The sequence below is a fragment of the Dromiciops gliroides genome, chromosome 3, assembly GCF_019393635.1.
Source record: "Dromiciops gliroides isolate mDroGli1 chromosome 3, mDroGli1.pri, whole genome shotgun sequence".
NCBI classification, from domain to species: Eukaryota; Metazoa; Chordata; class Mammalia; order Microbiotheria; family Microbiotheriidae; genus Dromiciops; species Dromiciops gliroides.
In genome coordinates, this window is record NC_057863.1 from 165,925,059 (window position 1) to 165,935,037 (window position 9,979).

Below are 9,979 nucleotides of genomic sequence, written 5' to 3' on the forward strand. Positions count from 1 at the left end.
TGTCATAGTAGAGAATGTGGATGTATTGGAGAGATATTGCAAGGGCAAAATCTACAGTCCTTGGCAAGAAATTGGATATGAGAAATAAGGGAGAGTGAGGAAAGAAGGTTTATTTATGGAAGACTTGAAGCAATATGATATCCTTAACAGTAATAGGGAAGTTTGGAATTTAAGAGGGTTTAACAAATATTAGGCTATTAGGATTGATATGATATTGACCAAACCTAACTGAAGACATTGGAGAGAATCAAGGGAATATGGGAAGAAATGAGAGAAATAACAGTGGGTAGGGCACCTGAGTGGAGAAATTTAAAAGGTAGGGTGATCTCATTTATAATTACCAATTGAACAACAATAACCAAAAAATGACTGATTTTCTCTTGAAGAAATTAACATGTATTGCAAATGTATATGTGTTCTAAAGAGTACTTGGATAAAAGTATGAGTTATGACCTACAAACATGTACCGCTCTCTTATTCAACACTATCCAAATTGCTCCTACCTTCCAAGGAAAAAAAAGTGAAAGGTTTTTTTTTTTCAAATTCTATCAAAGATAGGAAATATTTAGCCATCATTTCAAATGCAGATAGAAAGGCAAAGAAAGAGTCTAACATAAATGCTTTGGAGAATATTCTATATGGAATATAGTGACTTATAGAATGTGGGTTTATGGAGTAGAAGAGGAAGGAGCAGGCAAAAGAGACTTAGTTTGAAGGGCTCCTCCAGCCAAGGGGTCAGCATCCTCTGCGATGTCATCTCCTGGTTCAGTGGCCTCAAAGGTGGCCTTTGACCCCATGCAGCCCTCAGTCATTGAAGGTTTTGCCCCCAGTACACACCGTTTGTGGGATGAGACCGTCAGGGCCAAATTTATACGCAAGTTCCGCGAGAACCCGGTGGTGCCCATAGGCTGTCTGGCCACAGCTGGAGCTCGGTCTTATGGACTCTACTGCTTTCATCGGGGTAACAGCCAGAGGTCGCAGATGATGATGTGAACCAGGATCTTGGCTCAGGGCTTTACAGTGATGGTCATTCTGGGGGGCCTGGCAGTCTTGCCCGTGAAATCACCAGGGCCTCACTGAGACCAATGGCCTCATTACTTGAAAGAATCAGTGACCATTTGCAAGAGATGGAAGCAGCTTTCCAGAGATGGATTGGAGGAATTTCTTGTCCCCATGTTGGAACCATAACTAATTGTACTGAGTGAATCCTGTGTTTCTCTCAGACAGAACTATTGATAATGTAATGGATTTTCTCATTAAAGAATGAAATGAGTTTGTATTTGAAAAAAAAAAAAAGAATGTGGGTTTATGATTGGAATGTGAGAAATCTAGGCCAGTGGCTCTTAAGACACTGGATTTTAGAATCAGAATGCCAAGTAAAATATCATCTTTGTCACCTAACTTATTATCCTTGTAAACATGACTAAATCATTTAACCTCCCTGGACTTCAGTTGCTTCATTTGTAAAATGAAGGATTGGACTAGATGATCTATATTTGAGTCCTCTTCTAATTCTAAATCTATGATTCTGACTATATAATAACTCATATCTATATCTTTTGTTCTATGGTTCTCTATATACTATTGAAAAGAATTATTATATCAACTCAAATATATATATATGTGTGTGTGTGTGTGTGTGTGTATGACATATCTATACACACGTATAGGTACATAAATGTGCATATGTACTTACAATGATTCCTGAACATAAGTTCATATTTAATTTTCAGTCTGTAAAATAGACTCTTCTTACCTCAGACTAAGATATCAAGTTATTCTCTTGATTTTTCAAATAATCTTAAGTCCTCTTCCTTCTTTGATGCCAGCATTTATCTGTCACCAAATCACAATAAAAGTCTAGCATATTCCTGATATGAAACCTTTCTTTCATATTTCCAATGATGCCACTGTAGCTTATATCCTTATTTCTTCTCATTTGAACAATTGCAAAATTTTGTAAGGGTCTATTTTTTACCCCCACTCCCAGCTCTCTGCCCTTCAATATTTTCTTTATATTCTTTTGTTTTCAGATTCATGTTCCCAAAACACAGGCATAGGTCTTCTCATGTCATTATTCCATTCCCTCTTGTGTCTATACTTACTTCAAAGTCTATCAAAGACTTATCATTTTTCACCTACTAAAACCCAGACCAGTTTTAAGCTCCTCAATAAACAAAGGATCTTAGATTTAGAGATGGAAGAAACCTTAGAAGTCCCCTCATTTTTTAGATGAGTAAATTAAGGCCTGCAAAGAGTAAGCTACTTTCCCATGTTCTTTCTTTCTTATTTTCTTACTCTCTTGTTCCAATGTCTAGTTTGATATTTATTTCTTTTATTGGGTCTATAATTGTGAAGATAGACAACAATTGCTTTAATTTTAATGTTATTTCTTGATTTCTTTTGTTTGAGATTACTATATCTCTGTTATTCTCATGAATTTCATTTTGTTGCTTGTCAGTCCTATTGTCTTTTCATCTTTTGATCAAAATGTAATGTGTGGATATAGACTTTGGCATATTCTTTGGACAAGGACAAACATTTAGATTTCATTTTTTAAAACTATTCTCTAATCCAACTCTTAAAATAATTAGAAATGTAAAGATCAATAAACTTTTCGCCATTCACTTCTGGGGATTTCTGTTTATTTATTTCAAGACATTTTTATACACTAATCTTATATTGATAAATATTTCAATTCAATTAAATATGTCAGATATTTCCAGAGGTGTCAAATTTGCTATCCATAGGCCCAAAGCAGCCTGCAAAAATATTGAGCTAGAATCAAATGAAAATATAATTGGGAAATGAAACAAAATAAATAAAAATATAATTATAACAGTGATAATATTAGTTATTATTCAAGCCAGTATGTGACCTGCAATGTTTCATTTCTATTCTGAATTTCACACCACTTCTTTAGAAGATTTTCAGATTTCACATGATGATCCAAGAACTATTGTGAGTTATTTATTGTCTCACATGTGCTAATCCCTACAATGCTAGTGGTCACTCTTTCCCAGAATTGTACAAAGTTGTCAGTCTTATCCTCTCTTTAAGAATAATTAAAATACAGTGGTGAGACAAAGGTCACTGGCCCATGATGCAGTGGATGCCTTTAGAGTTTTAGGAACACCTATTTCACTGAGGGAGGTCTTCACATGCTTGGGGCATGCATCCTCCTAATTTACTTATGTGTTTCAGGACCATCTGTAACCCTCAGCCTGGTTTATTTAGCCCATCTACCTTGACGGTTATACTGGGGTATGGCTGCTGTACATGCTACAGTTTCTTGGTGTCACAGGTAAAAGTTAGGGAGATGAACAGAAGTTCACCCAATCCTAAGATAAATGTTTATGGCTGACTGACTGGTATTTTTGGAGGGTACTCTTTTCCTAAATGTACAGATAGAAATGAATCTTTTTTTTTTCAGGACAATGAGGGTTAAGTGACTTGCCCAGGATCACATAGCTAGCAATTGTCAAGTGGATGAGGCCACATTTGAACTCAGATTCTCCTAAATCCTGGGCCAGTGCTTTATCCAATGCACTACCTAGCTGCCCCATTAGAAATGCATCTTACAAGTAAACTAGTCCAACCCTCTCATTAGTGAGGTTGTGTTTACTCAAAGTCAGAAATTTATTAAGTAGTAGAAGTAGGACTAGAAAATAAGGTCTTCTGATACCTAATCAAGCACTCATTTACCTGAACTAAGCTGCCTAGCCTCTTTGTCTAGGATAGTTTTTTGTCAGCCCAAACTTCTAACATTATTTCTTTGATGGAATCAGGTTTTTTAAAAAGATGAATTAAACGGAAAATAACAATCTACCATAAATTAAAGCATGAAAACATTTTTCTCCTCACTACCAAAGAGATCCATGCAATAGTACACAATGCAAATAATAAGTTTATCTATTTCTGTATTTATAGAAAAGATTATTCTTCACTTGTATGCAAATTATATTATTAACCATCAACTTCCACCTTTATGATTGGTTTTATAATGTTCAACTTAATTAACACTAAGTCAGTAATACTAAACTATTGAAAGATTTTCATGTTAAAAGTGACATGATGGTGAATCTAGTAGCATATAAAAATAGATTGGGGGGAAGAAATTGGAGATGGGAGTTGAGATGAAATATAATGTAGATCTGAACTTATGACAATGGGACAATTTTCAATTATGGATTCTGAAGGCTGCAGATATTAAGTCCATCTAATTTTTCCATCAGCATTAGCAATTATGTTTTTCAAAACAATAAATATTTTTATTAAGATAATAAGTTTTAAAGGCTTTCAAGGGGAAAGTTGTAGCATTTTCTTAAATAAATCATTTTAGTTTTAACTAACCCTTTCATCAGGAATTCCTTCCTCAAGTGCTAAACTATAATCTCAGAGTTGGAGCTGAATTTGAAAGTCAATTCATCTAACTGGTGCCTTTAACCTATCATTTACTTTATAATAACTGGTCATCTAGACCCTATTTGAATAATTGTAATTATGATACTCACTATTTAACAATAAAGGGAATTTTATGCTTTAAAGCTCTCAATGTTGCTCTCAACAGTGTTGCAATGATCGTTTTACTGAAAGTTCTACCAACTGTATCATGTTTTGCCCCTGTGGAGCAAGTAGAACAAGTTTAATTTATCTTCGATATACCAATGACTTTGATTTTAAATATTTCAGTCCAACTAGTTTGTGTGTAGTCAAGTTTTTTGTTATTGTTTAGTAGATTTGGTAATGTGCAATTCTTCATGACCCAATTGGAGTTTTCTTGGCAAAGATATTGAAGTGGTTAACCATTTTCTTCTCCAGCTCATTTTGCACATGAGGAACTGAGGCAAATTTATTTTTTTAAGTCACGTTTACTTATCTTTATAATAATTCCACCTGCCATACTCGGTATACTTGTGACATTGGTCAAGGAACTAACCTTCTGAATTTGCTCATTTGTAAAAAGAAGGGGAGGGTAATGTACAGGCTTTCAGGTCCCTTCCAGCATTAAATATGAAATATAGGATTTCTGATCATGTATGTTTATTTAATGCATAAACTATAAAAAGTAATTATCTAGATAGATATTTGCATTTTGTGTTTCTTTTACTACAAAGAGTCAGCTTGGCTATTAGAAAACTACGTTTGAAACCTGGAAGACCTGGTTTCAAATTCTGTCACTGACTAGCTGTATAACTCTGAGCAAGTCAGTTAATTTCTCAAGATTTCAGAGAAGATTCATATACACTAGGTATGTGACCCTGGTCAAGTGGTTTAATCACTCTGAACCTAAGTTTTGTGACTTATTAAAGGAGTATATATAGTTGATCCTATTTCATAGTGTGTCTGCATATCAAATGAAATAATATATGTAGTTATTTACTCCCTTTAAAACATTAGAATAATATAGACTATACTTATTATTATAAAACTACTATCATTATTAACATTATTGTGTTGTCATGTTTCAGTCACGTATGACTCTTCATTATACTGCTTGGGATTTTCTTGACTAACATGGTTTGTCTTTTCCTTCTCCAGTTCATTTTCCAAATGGGGAACTGAAGCAAACAGTGTTAAGTGACTTACCCAGGGTCACACAGTTAATAAATGTCTGAAGTCATATTTGAACTTAGAAAGAAGAATCTTCCAAATTCCAGTCCCAGCAATCTGACCACTGCACCACCTATCTATTATTTAACTACTACTGTTAACAGCTAAGTTCACCTTCATACCATGATGAAATATCACTGTAAAAGTTTAGTAGAGGAATTGAAAACAAAATTTACTGTTCAAAAGTATAAATTTCCCTCAGTTTTTAGATATTTCAAGAATACAATTGAAATCTTGGAATTATCTTTATTATTATTTGGATTTCCTCAATAATCTCAATACTATAGAAGTAATTTACATATATATCCACACATATATGTATGTATATGTAGATGTATATGGGTATATGCATACACACACATACACACACACACATATATATGTGTGTATGTGTATATATATATATATATATATATATATGATATCTTAGAATCCTCAGATATCAAAGGTTTTTCAGATAAGGTTCAGGGATCCTGAAGAGATAAGAGGATATATGTCAAAGAATCTTTGAATTTGTTTGAGAGGGGTAGAAAAAGCACATCTTTTTGTCACTTAAATCTGATTTTCTTTATAATTCCATTCATTTTATACTTTGAAAATCAATATTCTCAGAAGACACATAGATTTTGTTAGACTACAATACTGGTTATTATGGGGCAGCTAAGTTGTGTTCTCTCCTATAGTCACAAAGACCTGTCTTTAAAACTTGCCCTAGAAACTTGCTAGCTGTGTGACCTGGGACAAGTCACTTAACCCCTGTCTACCTTACATTTTTTTCAATAATAAAATAGGAAGTATAATATCACCTATATTATGGAATTTCAGTGAGGCTCAAAGGAGATAATAAAAAGCATTTAGCACATATCCTAGTACACAGGAGGTAAATAATAAATGCTTGTTCACATCCCTCTGCTCCTACCTTTCCTGTGACATAGAACAGATTTCAAAGGATGATTTGTTAGTCTGACAAAATGATCCTATATTGTTTTTGAAAAAAGTGTTCATTTTAAAAATAAACATCTTACAGTTTATGTCATGTGTAATTATTGGGTTTCAATAGTAATAGAAAATAAAAGGCTAAAGGTGGAATTGTATAACATCAGCCTGAAAGGTGCTGGTGAAATTTACCTAGTGAAATACTAGGGGCATCATGATTGTTTTTTCTTTTTCCATATGTCAAAGGAAGTTCATTAGTCAAAAGGGGATGGAAATACCTACCCTTCCTCATTCAGAGGGCTTTTGCAAGGATTCAAAGAGGTACAAAGTAGCGGAAATGAGGTAATAAAAGGGGGAGCACATTGAAAAAAACAAAAGCTCTATGAATGTGCAATTTATTATCATCACCACCATCATCCCTGCCAGAGCCCTGTTATGTTCCAGAGGACAATGAGTAGAAATTCTTCCTCTCAGGGTACAGCAGCTCCTGAGTAAATGAGATCACTGGGAAAGCTGTATTCATAAAGGTCTAATTTTTTAGAATCATTTTTTAAATGATGTTTTAAAATTCAGATTCAAAGATCAAGGCTTGAGATTCAAATCCTTTTAGATTATGCCAAAATTAATCTTGATGCCTAAAAGCTTTTCTTATTGATCTTTTTTTCCCCTAGATATAGGCAGGAACCACAGATAAACAATCCTCTGTTTTCTCTGGTCTCAAGCTTTCATTTAAGAAAAGATGTTGGTTTCAAGTATTTTTTTAATTCTTTAACACACTTTAACATATTCTGTAAAATGCAAAATATTGCAATTTTCCATACTCTGAAAAGTCACAGCTTTGTTTAAACTAAAACACAAATAGTGTCTCTTCTCTGTTTCCTAAGTTGAATTCCCTTCTAGAGGAAATTAATTCTCATTAGATGGAGGGAAAGGGAATGTTTGAATGTCAAATTATGTTATCTGCTTCTTATTTTTTAGTAGTTAATCCATTGTATTTCTAATTTTTTCTTGGTATATGGAGCTGAACACAAATATCACTATCAAATTTCTGAATCTTGTCCTACTTACCTTCATGTGTATAGACAAAAGTCTCTGACCTTCTTTTTCCCACATAAAATAATTTATTGAGCACTTTCCCACCTTTAACATGTGTTTCTCTTGTGTTGTATATAGCTTGGAATTTTGTATTCATGGTCTCCGCATTTTTCTGCTTCCTTCCCCTTTAATACCATTGATTAATGAATGATACAAAATGAATCCTTTGGTTTGATCAACAGTATTTATTTCAAATCCACTGGGTGGAAAATACTGTGGGGAAGAAAATGAAGACTAAATAGTAATAGCTTACAGTGATATAGAACTTTTAATTTTACAAACTTGTATGCTGATAAATGTTTTAACAACCAGTTCTCCAGGGTGGGGAGGGTGTACACAGGACATAATTTTGAGTTTAATCTGCATTATTAACATTTTCTCCATTGCTTTCTTAAGTTTAGATAATCAGTAAAACAACAAATGAAGGACTGATTGATAGTTTTTCCCAATTCTGAGATGGAAATGCTCACATAGAAAATTTAACCACTGTCTTTCAGTTAGTGTCAGCTATATGTGCCAGTACATAGCTAATTACAAAGCACTCACCAAGATCTTGTGAGCCAGCATAAAATAAAAAAAAAAATCTCCCATTTTACAGATGAACAAACTCCCATTTTACAAACAGTCCAGTAGGACTAGCTAATAAGAACTCAGGCTAGAACACATACCCACTTCTTTTCTCTCAAAAAAGACCAATGCTGCTTCTATACTTCCTTCACACACACACACACACACACACATGCACACACATGGAAAAAATAACCAAACATCTCTGACTTTTGAATTTACAGCCCATAGGGTGGCATATAAACTTAGCAAGGTGACCATTAGTTATGTTGGCTTGATTACTTTGATCAATTTATCTTCAATAACTGAAATGAACACAAAAAATATGTTTGAAAAAATAAATACAAATAATATAAGAAGATTATCCTTGAAGTCCATACCAAATATACAGTATCCTAAATCTATGACTCCAAGAAAACGCAGACACAACCTAATTTAAATACCTAAATTTTTAGATGAGGGAAGTGAGGCAGTATATTTGACGTTACTTCCCCAAAGTACTAGGGGAACTAGGATTTGAACTGATGTTTTGTAGTTACTAAATTCACTGTTGTTTTGACTATACAACATTGTGTCTTTATTAAGTAGGGCATTGTCTTCGAACATAAGAATAATGCTCACTTAATCACTGAAGCAACCCTCTAAGGGATGTTGTACCTTGTTTGAGTTATGGAAGACTGTGTTTGAGTTTTGAGAGACTGAATCCAGGCAACCCCATGTGCTTAATAATCATTTGGGAATTGCACATGTAGTTGAATGTTACTTGATTTTATTTCCTTTCTTTTGAATTCAGTATCATGATCCAGATATGGAGTGACTTTGGAAGTCCATTAGAATTTCTTTTGCCTTGGAAAGATTCATTGGAGATATTTCAGGTGCATTTTAGGGACCCAGAAAAAATTGTATAGAATTCCAGTAGTTTATACTCAGTAAAGACAGCTGGAGAGATTGTTTAGATCTCCAGTTGTATTCCCTTTAATTGATAGAAATTATGGAAGAATTTTCACCCAGAACAATTTGATTTTTCATTTGAAGGTAAAAATGGCTGATTTCCATTTGAAACCAGATAATTTATTACTGTAGAAAGAGCTCAAAACCTTTTGGGAGCTACCTAGTTTGGAATTAGAGTTTCTATGAAAAAGGAAAGTTCAGATTTTTTTGTTTTCCATTATTCCCCTTTTTGATAAACTGCATAAAATGTTATTTGTTGAATCCATACACTTTTGTATTTAGTAGGTATTTTTTTTATTTCGGCCTGTAAATTTAGGGATATAATATCTGTAACTGGACTGTACTGAGACTCTTGTTTGACAATAGGGAAATAAATGAAAAGGATGAATCTTAAGTCTTTCTGGGACACCAGGTGAATTTTCTGAAGAATTGCATATATGAACGGAAACTTCAAAAAATATGTATCCAATTTGCTGAGGTCTGCAAATTTTTAACAGAGGAAGAGTACAATAAGAGAGTTATAGCCCAGTACATGAAGGGTACACAGATACTATCTTCCAATCCAACACCTGAAACTTCAGAAGCTGTATTCAGTCATAATGAATCAGGAGTAGTATTATGGGATGATGAAAAGCCTTCTAATTAGATTCAGAAATAGGACTGATGATGCAGGAAAGACTGAGCCAAAATTAAGTACATATACCAAATGTTCCAATTGCCAAGCTCTCACTCTCTTCCCTAGTGACTTTCAATTGAGCAGGAATGCTCTGAGCAGTCTAGTGTGGTGGGAGGAGGGAAAGGAAGTTGATCTATCTTC

At 33.9% G+C, this 9,979-nt stretch overlaps 1 pseudogene; it reads left to right on the forward strand.

The window, feature by feature from the left end:
- The first annotated feature begins 750 nt into the window (after nt 1–750).
- On the forward strand, nt 751–1,080 carry LOC122745654 (annotated as a pseudogene).
- The last annotated feature ends 8,899 nt before the right edge of the window (nt 1,081–9,979 follow it).